The 7,843-nt window shown below is 38.3% G+C and overlaps 1 pseudogene; it reads right to left on the reverse strand.

Moving 5' to 3' along the window:
- Positions 1–3,834: 3,834 nt before the first annotated feature.
- Positions 3,835–4,733, reverse strand: LOC110297440 (developmental pluripotency-associated protein 2 pseudogene; annotated as a pseudogene).
- Between the last annotated feature and the right edge of the window lie 3,110 nt (positions 4,734–7,843).

Here is a 7,843-nt window from a genome sequence, read left to right on the forward strand (position 1 = left end):
CATCTGCTGTCACCTGAGTTTTTTATCTTAGCCATTCACACTGGTGTGAGGTGGAATCTCAGGGTTGTTTTGATTTGCATTTCCCTGATGATTGAGTATGTTGAACATTTCTTTTAGGTGCTTCTCAGTCATTCCTTATTCCTCAGTTGAGAATTCTTTGTTTAGCTCTGTACCTCATTTTTAAGTAGGGTTCTTTGGTTTTCTGGAGTCCAACTTCTTGAATTCTTTATATATATTGGATGTTAGCCCTCTATTGGATGTAGATTTGGTAAAGATCTTTTCCCAATCTGTTGGTTGCTGTTATGTCTTATAGACAGTGTCCTTTACCCTACAGAGCTTTGCAATTTTATGAGGGCCCATTTGTCAATTCCTGATCTTAGAGCATAAGACATTGGTGTTCTGTTTGAGTAAATTTCTCCTGTACGCATGTGTTTGAGGATATTCCCCATTTTCTCTTCTATTATTTCAGTGTATTTGATTTTATGTGGAGGCCTTTGATCCACTTAGAATTGAGCTTTGTACAAGAAGATAAGAATGGATCAATTTACATTCTTCTACTAGCTGACCACCAGTTGAACCAGCACCATTTGTTGAAAATGCTGTCTTTTTTCTACTGGATGGTTTTTGCTCCTCCTTTGTCAAGTAACCATCGGTGTGTGGATTCATTTCTGGGACTTTAATTCTACTACATTGATCTACATGCCAGTCTCTGTACCAATACCACACAGTTTTTATCACTATTGCTTGGTTATACAGCTTGTGGACAGGGATGTTTTATTTCCCCAGAAGTTCTTTTATTGTTGAGAATAGTCTTCAATATCCTGTTTTCTTCTTCTTCTTCTTCTTCTTCTTCTTCTTCTTCTTCTTCTTCTTCTTCTTCTTCTTCTTCTTCTTCTTCTTCTTCTTCTTCTTCTTCTTCTTCTTCTTCTCCTTCTTCTCCTTCTTCTCCTCCTCCTCTTCCTTCTTCTTCTTCTTCTTCTTCTTCTTCTTCTTCTTCTTCTTCTTCTTCTTCTTCTTCTTCTTCTTCTTCTTCTTCTCCTTCTTCTCCTTCTTCTCCTTCTTCTCCTTCTCCTCCTCCTTCTTCTTCTCCTCCTCCTTCTCCTTCTCCTTCTCCTTCTCCTTCTCCTTCTCCTTCTCCTTCTCCTTCTCCTTCTCCTTCTCCTTCTCCTTCTCCTTCTCCTTCTCCTTCTCCTTCTCCTTCTCCTTCTTCTTCTTCTTCTTCTTCTTCTTCTTCTTCTTCTTCTTCTTCTTCTTCTTCTTCTTCTTCTTCTTCTCCTTCTTCTTCTTCTTCTTCTCCTCCTCCTCCTCCTCCTCCTCCTCCTCCTCCTCCTCCTCCTCCTCCTCCTCCTCCTCCTCCTCCTCCTCCTCCTCCTTCTTCTTCTTCTTCTTCTTCTTCTTCTTCTTCTTCTTCTTCTTCTTCTTCTTCTTCTTTCTTCTTCATTTTTGGTTTTGGTTGTTGTTTTTTTGTTACTCCAAATGAATTGTCAAATTGCTCTTTCTTACTCTATGAAGAATTGAGTTGGAATTTTGATGGGAATTGCATTGAATCTGTAGATTGCTTTTGGCATGATGGCCATTTATACTATATTAATTCTTCCAATCCATGAGTTTGAGAGATCTTTCCATCTTCTGAGATCTTTGATTTCTTTTGAAGTTCTTGTCATATACATCTTTCATTTTCTTTGTTAGACTTACACCCAGATATTTTATATTGTGAGTATAGTGAAGGGTATCTTTCCCTCATTTCCTTCTCAGCCTGTTTATCCTTTGAGTAGAAGAAGGTTGCTGATAAAATAAAATCAACTTTCAACCAAAAGTTATCCAAGATGGTTAGGAAGGACACTTCATACTCATCAAAGGAAAAAGATCTACCAAGATGAACTCTTAATTCTGAAGTAGTTTTTTTCATCATCCTACACAAAATTCTAGTCAAATAGCTCAAAAGCCTCAAAATAAAACCAAATACTGTGAACCTGACAGAAGAGAACTTGGAGGAATAACTTTGAACACAGGATATGACTTTCTGATCAAAACACACTTTCTGAACAACTGCACAGGCACTAAGGTCAACATTTAATAAAGGGAACCTCATGAAACTGAAAAGCTTCTGTTTGGCAAAGGACACTGTCAGTCAGACAATGTGACAGCATATAAAGCGGGATTTTTTTTCTAACTATTTCTACATCCCTTAGGAAGCTAATATCCAAAACACATATAAAACTTGAGAAATTAGATATCCAAAAATATAAAAATACAATATAAAAATGGGGAATAGGTCTAAACAAAAACTGCCAATAGAGGAATCTCAAATAGCTGAGAAACACTCAAAGAGATGTTCAACACCCTTTGTCATCAGAGAAAAGCAAACCAAAATTACATAGCGAGTCCATCTTATACTTATCAGATAGGCTAAGACCAACAACAGAAGTGACAGCTCATGCTGGTAGTAATGTGGAGAAAAGGCACTTCTCTATTGTTGGTCAAAGTGCAAACTTATAAATCACTATGAAAATCAGTTTGGTGGTTCCTCAGAAAATTGGGAAATGATTTGCCTCAAAATAAAGATATACCACTCCTGGGAATGTACCCAAAAGATGCCCCATTATATCACAAGGACACATGATACACTATGTTCATAGCAGCTTTATTAATAATAGCCAGAAACTGAAAACAACCTAGATGTTCCTCATAAGAAAAATGCGTAAAGAAAATCTGGTATATTTACTCAACAGAATATTATTTAGCTGTTTAAAAATTACATAATGAAATTTGGGGCAAATGGATGGAACTAGAAAAAAAATCATCCTGATTAATGTGACACATACACAAAAAGACAAATACAAATATATTACTTAGTTACTCATAAGTGGATATCAGACTTTAAGTAAATGAAAAGGAAGAGTTTACAGCAGATTCTAGTGAACAATGACCAAAAAACCCCCCGATAAAATGGACTCAACAGATTGCATTTATGTATTTATTTTCATACATATGCAACAATAATTAAACATTAAGAAGTCATGAATTTGAAAAGAAGTAGCAGGGCACTGTTGGAGTTTCTGGAGGAAGGAGAGTGATATGAAGTTAATTAAATAAAATATAAATTAAAATTAATATATAATTCATTTTTATAAAAATATAATTCTAAAACTTTTCTTTAATCAAGGACATGGATATTTCTCACGTGCATATTGCTAGTTAAAAGCCAATCTGAAAGGTAGCATACTGTATGATTTCAGATGTATGGCACTCCAAACACTTGTCAACACCCAGATTGTTTAACATAAGCAATGAACTCTATACTATAGACAAAAATATATCAGTACTGGCTAGGCAGTGTTGTACAGGCATGTAATTCCCAACACTTAGGAAAACCATCACACATTTCTGGTCTACTTAGAATTTCCACGCCTGCTAGAGTTACTATATAATAAAGTCTTACTCAAAAAAAACTATATATACAAAAAAAAGTACTTTCAGCTTTGCTAATTTGAAACTGTTCCCATTCTCCCAACAAAATAATCTATGGGGAAAAAAGTACAGCAAGACAAACCCACAAAAACAAAATCAGTTCTAATATAGTTAAGCATTTAGCCAATCCAGCACAAGACCATGAGATACCACAGATTTTCAGATTCAACAGGGTGTTATTAGAGTGATGGATGCTGATTTGTCTTCAGTCTCCACTCTGCTGGGAGACAGGAGGAAGGGCTTCTGAAGACTGACATCCAGGTTTTTGCTTTGTTTTATTTTGTTTAGCCATTATAGGGATCACAGAACTTTTTTCTTTGCTTCTTCCATTCCCTTCAGTTCAGAGTAAAGTCTTGATCTTGTCTAAGGTGGCATATTTGAAGGTAGGGCATTTTTCTTTGTATAGATTCTAGTTTTAAAGCTTCTCATGATCTTGTTGCTGTGAACAGATTCAGGACATAGCAAATTATCTTCTACTCCTGGTTCTGGAATAACATAGCTGGTAACAGGAAAAGAAAATTTATCCTTTGGGGAGTGTCTGGAACCCAGTTCCAACTAGCAAGAAATTGCAGGTGAACCCAGGCTTTCTTATCTGCTGAAAGCTGCCTGCCATGGACAACACACCATTTGAATCCAATGGCTTGTGGCAGAAAGGCCTGTTCATTAGAGGGAAGAGGACATCAATTTGTAGGCATTGGCTGGGCAGCTCTCATGGCAGTCCCTGCCCAGGCTGCAAATGTGGACCCTTTAGGTGAAATTAGAATTTCCAGGATTCCACTTTCCTGTTTCCTACTTCCACAGCTGCTTGGAGGCCCAATTCCTCTGAAGACTATCTTGAGTTTCTTGGGACCCTGATTCATTCTGGCCTCATGGAATGTGTTGGGAATATAACATTCTTGTTTAGAATATGAATGTCTCTGAAGTCTCAAATAAACCTCAACTTTCTTGCCATCCATACTCAAGCTATGAAAACAACACCACTCCCGAACAGTGTTCAGGGACACATCATTAATAGGAGGCAGGCTGGGCAGAGGACAGGTGCTTGGTATGGTTCTTGTTCTTGGATGGTGTTTGATTCTCTCATGTCTCACCAGAGAATGGGCTGGTGATTTGTGGTCTATGGTTGAAGAAACATTTGATTCCATAGGATATTCTGTGTTTGTCTACTCAGTAAGTGGGACCAGCATTAAAACCACACTTTCTTCATCCAAGTCTTCCTCAGATTGGTTATTGTTGTAAGTCTCCAGGCTGAAGTATGACATTTTCGGGCAGGCTTGGGAGAAGACAAAGACCTAATTATAAAACTCTTAATACCTGGATCAAAGTAACTTATAAAAGGAAATGTTTTCTAGCCTGTGATTCCAGAGGTTAAATCCATAATCATAGGGAAACATGACAGAAGCAAGGAAGCTGCTGAAAGAGTGAACAGAAGTGGGGCAAGGACATAAAATTTCAAAGCCACTTTCTATACATTTTCTTTGTTTTGTATATTTAGTGGTTTTACTATAATATGTTTTTCTTTCTAGTCCTATCTATGTAGTGTTCTATATACCTCTTGTACCTGGGTGAGCATCATTTTACATTTAAAAAATTTCTGACTTTATTAAAAATATTTTCTATGCCTTCATTGTGGAATTTATCTATGGTCATTATTCACAGATCTGGTATACAAAATATTTTGAATGTTCTATCCATATGATCTTACATTTATCATTGATCATGACTGAGTCATCTCATTTGTATACATTGTCTTCAAGTCCTAGTGTTTTGTCTTCCATGTAATCTATTCGGTTTATGAAGATTTCAAAAGATATTTTATTTGATTTAGTAAAATATTTGCTTCTGGCATCATTTTAATTTGGTCTCTCTTTAGTATTTCTATCTCGTTGTTGAATTCTATTTACATATCTTGAATTGACTTAATTCATTCTTGTCTGTGTTCTCTTCAAATTAATTCAGGAGATCATTTCTGTCTTAGACTAATATTGTTGTGATGAAACACCATAACCAAAGCAACTTGGTGAGGAAAGGGTTTATTTTGCTTACAATTTGACATCACTGTTGATCAATGGCTATCAGAGTGGGAACACACACATGGAAGGAATCTGGAGGCAAGCGGTCATGCAGAGGCCATAGAGGAGTACTGCTTACTGGCTTGCTCTGGTGTTCCATCTCACTCTCAGACAGAAATTGGTACCAAGAGAGTCAGGTATTGCTGTGCCTGACATGACTATGTGTTCTTGCTAGGATTGTGGAAGGACTTAGGAACTTTGGACTGGAAAATCCATTGAGTGTCCAAAGTTTTGGGAGCTATTGTGTGGGAGCTTGGAGCATAAGAGTGTTGAGAAAAACTCTATCCTGGGTGGGGTTCACACATCCTCTATTCTTATGGGCATCCATTTTGTGGTGAAAGTGTGTGCTGCAAGCAGGAGGAGTACCAAAAGCAAGACATCAGCTGAGGTGTATATCCAGGGTGCTAGTATGTGCTGTGGGCAAAGGAAGTGTTCTCATTCCTTGCCAGCTGGAGTAAATGTGGCATGGTTGGAATGTGTACCAAGTTCTCTACCAGATGGAGTGTTGGAAGTTCAGTATGTGACAAAAGCCTTCATATATGCTCTGGCTTCACAAAACCAGGATAGATAGACACAGAGATGTGAAATATTTTACCCTGGACAGGGGCCCCACATCTTCTAGCTTCACTAGTTAGGGTAGGTGCAGTGTGGCAGGAATATACAGAACATGGGCTCTAGTGTTAATTTGGGAATTTTGGATACTTTAAAAAAAACACAGAACTAAGAATATATTTTAATTTTAATCCAAGGTGATGGAGATGGGGCTGCTTCATATTGACCACTGCAGTTAACTATCATTTGCCTCATGCAAGAGAATGAATTTGGCAGCAGCATACAGTTTCTACAACTGTGTGATGTTTGGAACTCTGGGGACTTTTCAAAAGGTACATAAATGGCAAGGCTCTAAGAGGCATGGTGAATTGTTGGTTGGTTTCTGTTAGTTGTGGTTTGTTAATTTGTCATGCACAAAGACACAAGAAGAAATTAGATATTTTGGTAGCAAAAATCAAACTTTTTCCAAAGAACTCAGCATCCCTAACCAGCCAGAGGTAGTATAAAGAGAATGTCACTTCCTTTCTACTCTATCCTTTTTTTTCTCTCTCTCCTATCTAGTGTAAGGGGGTTGAAAGGTTGGAAGAAAAGGGATGGAGAAGGGTAGAAGAAAGAAGAACCCACAAAATAGCAAAAGACAGCTACAATGGGCTTTTAACAAATATAATACAATAAAAACATTATTCAAAGTACTAAAAATAAAATACAAGCAAACAATGACAACAACAAAAAATTAAATTTCCTGACAAGTTACATCTGCCCTGTCTCCTTCGACACCTGATCCTGCCTCCTTTTCTCCCTCCCTTCCAAACTCCTCCCTCCCTCTACCTCCTGTGATTATTTTTGTTCTCCCTTCTAAGTAGAACTGAAGCATCCACATTTTGATTTTCCATATTCTAGAGCTTCATATGGTCTGTGTGTTGTATCGTGGATATTCCGAGCTTTTTGCCTAATATTTACTTAACAGTGAGTACATACCATGTATGTTCTTTTGTGACTGGGTTACCAACTGAAGGCATCCACTAGAATTTCCCAGATGTCAGGAAAGCAAGAGGCTCCCAGAACCCAACAGGGATGGCATTAGCTGAAATACCCAACAAAGGGTCTAGGGACCATATCCAGAGGTTATGAATGGTCCCCAGTTGAGGGATGGGACCACCCATGCATCTCAAAAATATTAAAACAGAATTACTTCTATCTAAAGAAAATATAGGGACAAAGAGTGGAGCAGATATTGAAGAAAGGTCATCAAGAGACTGGCTCTACCTGGGGATCCATCCCATATACAGACACCAAACCCAGTCACTATTGCTGATGCCAAGAGGTACTTGCTGACAGGAACCTGATGTAGCTGTCTTCTGAGAGGCTCTGCCAGAGCCTGACCAATACAGATGTGGATAACGGCAGCCAACCATTGGACTGAGCACAGGGTGCCAAATGGAAGAGTTAAGAGAAGAACTGAAGGAGTTGAAGGAGTTTGCAAGCTCATAGGAAGAACAATAATATCAACCAACCAAATCCCCTAGAGCTTCCAAGGACTAAACCACCAACCAAATATTACATATGGAGGGATCCATGACTCCAGCTGTATATGAAGCAGATGATTGTCTTATCTGGCATTAATGAGAGGGAAGGACCTTTGTTCTGTGAAGGCTCTATGGCCCAGCATAGGGAAATGCTAGGTCAGTGAGGCAGGAGTGGGTGGGAGGGTGGGTGGGGAAGCGGGAGGAGGGGAAAGGATAGGGAGT

The sequence above is a fragment of the Mus caroli genome, unplaced genomic scaffold, assembly GCF_978045245.1.
Source record: "Mus caroli unplaced genomic scaffold, Mus_caroli_1 scaffold_8, whole genome shotgun sequence".
Lineage (NCBI taxonomy): Eukaryota > Metazoa > Chordata > Mammalia > Rodentia > Muridae > Mus > Mus caroli.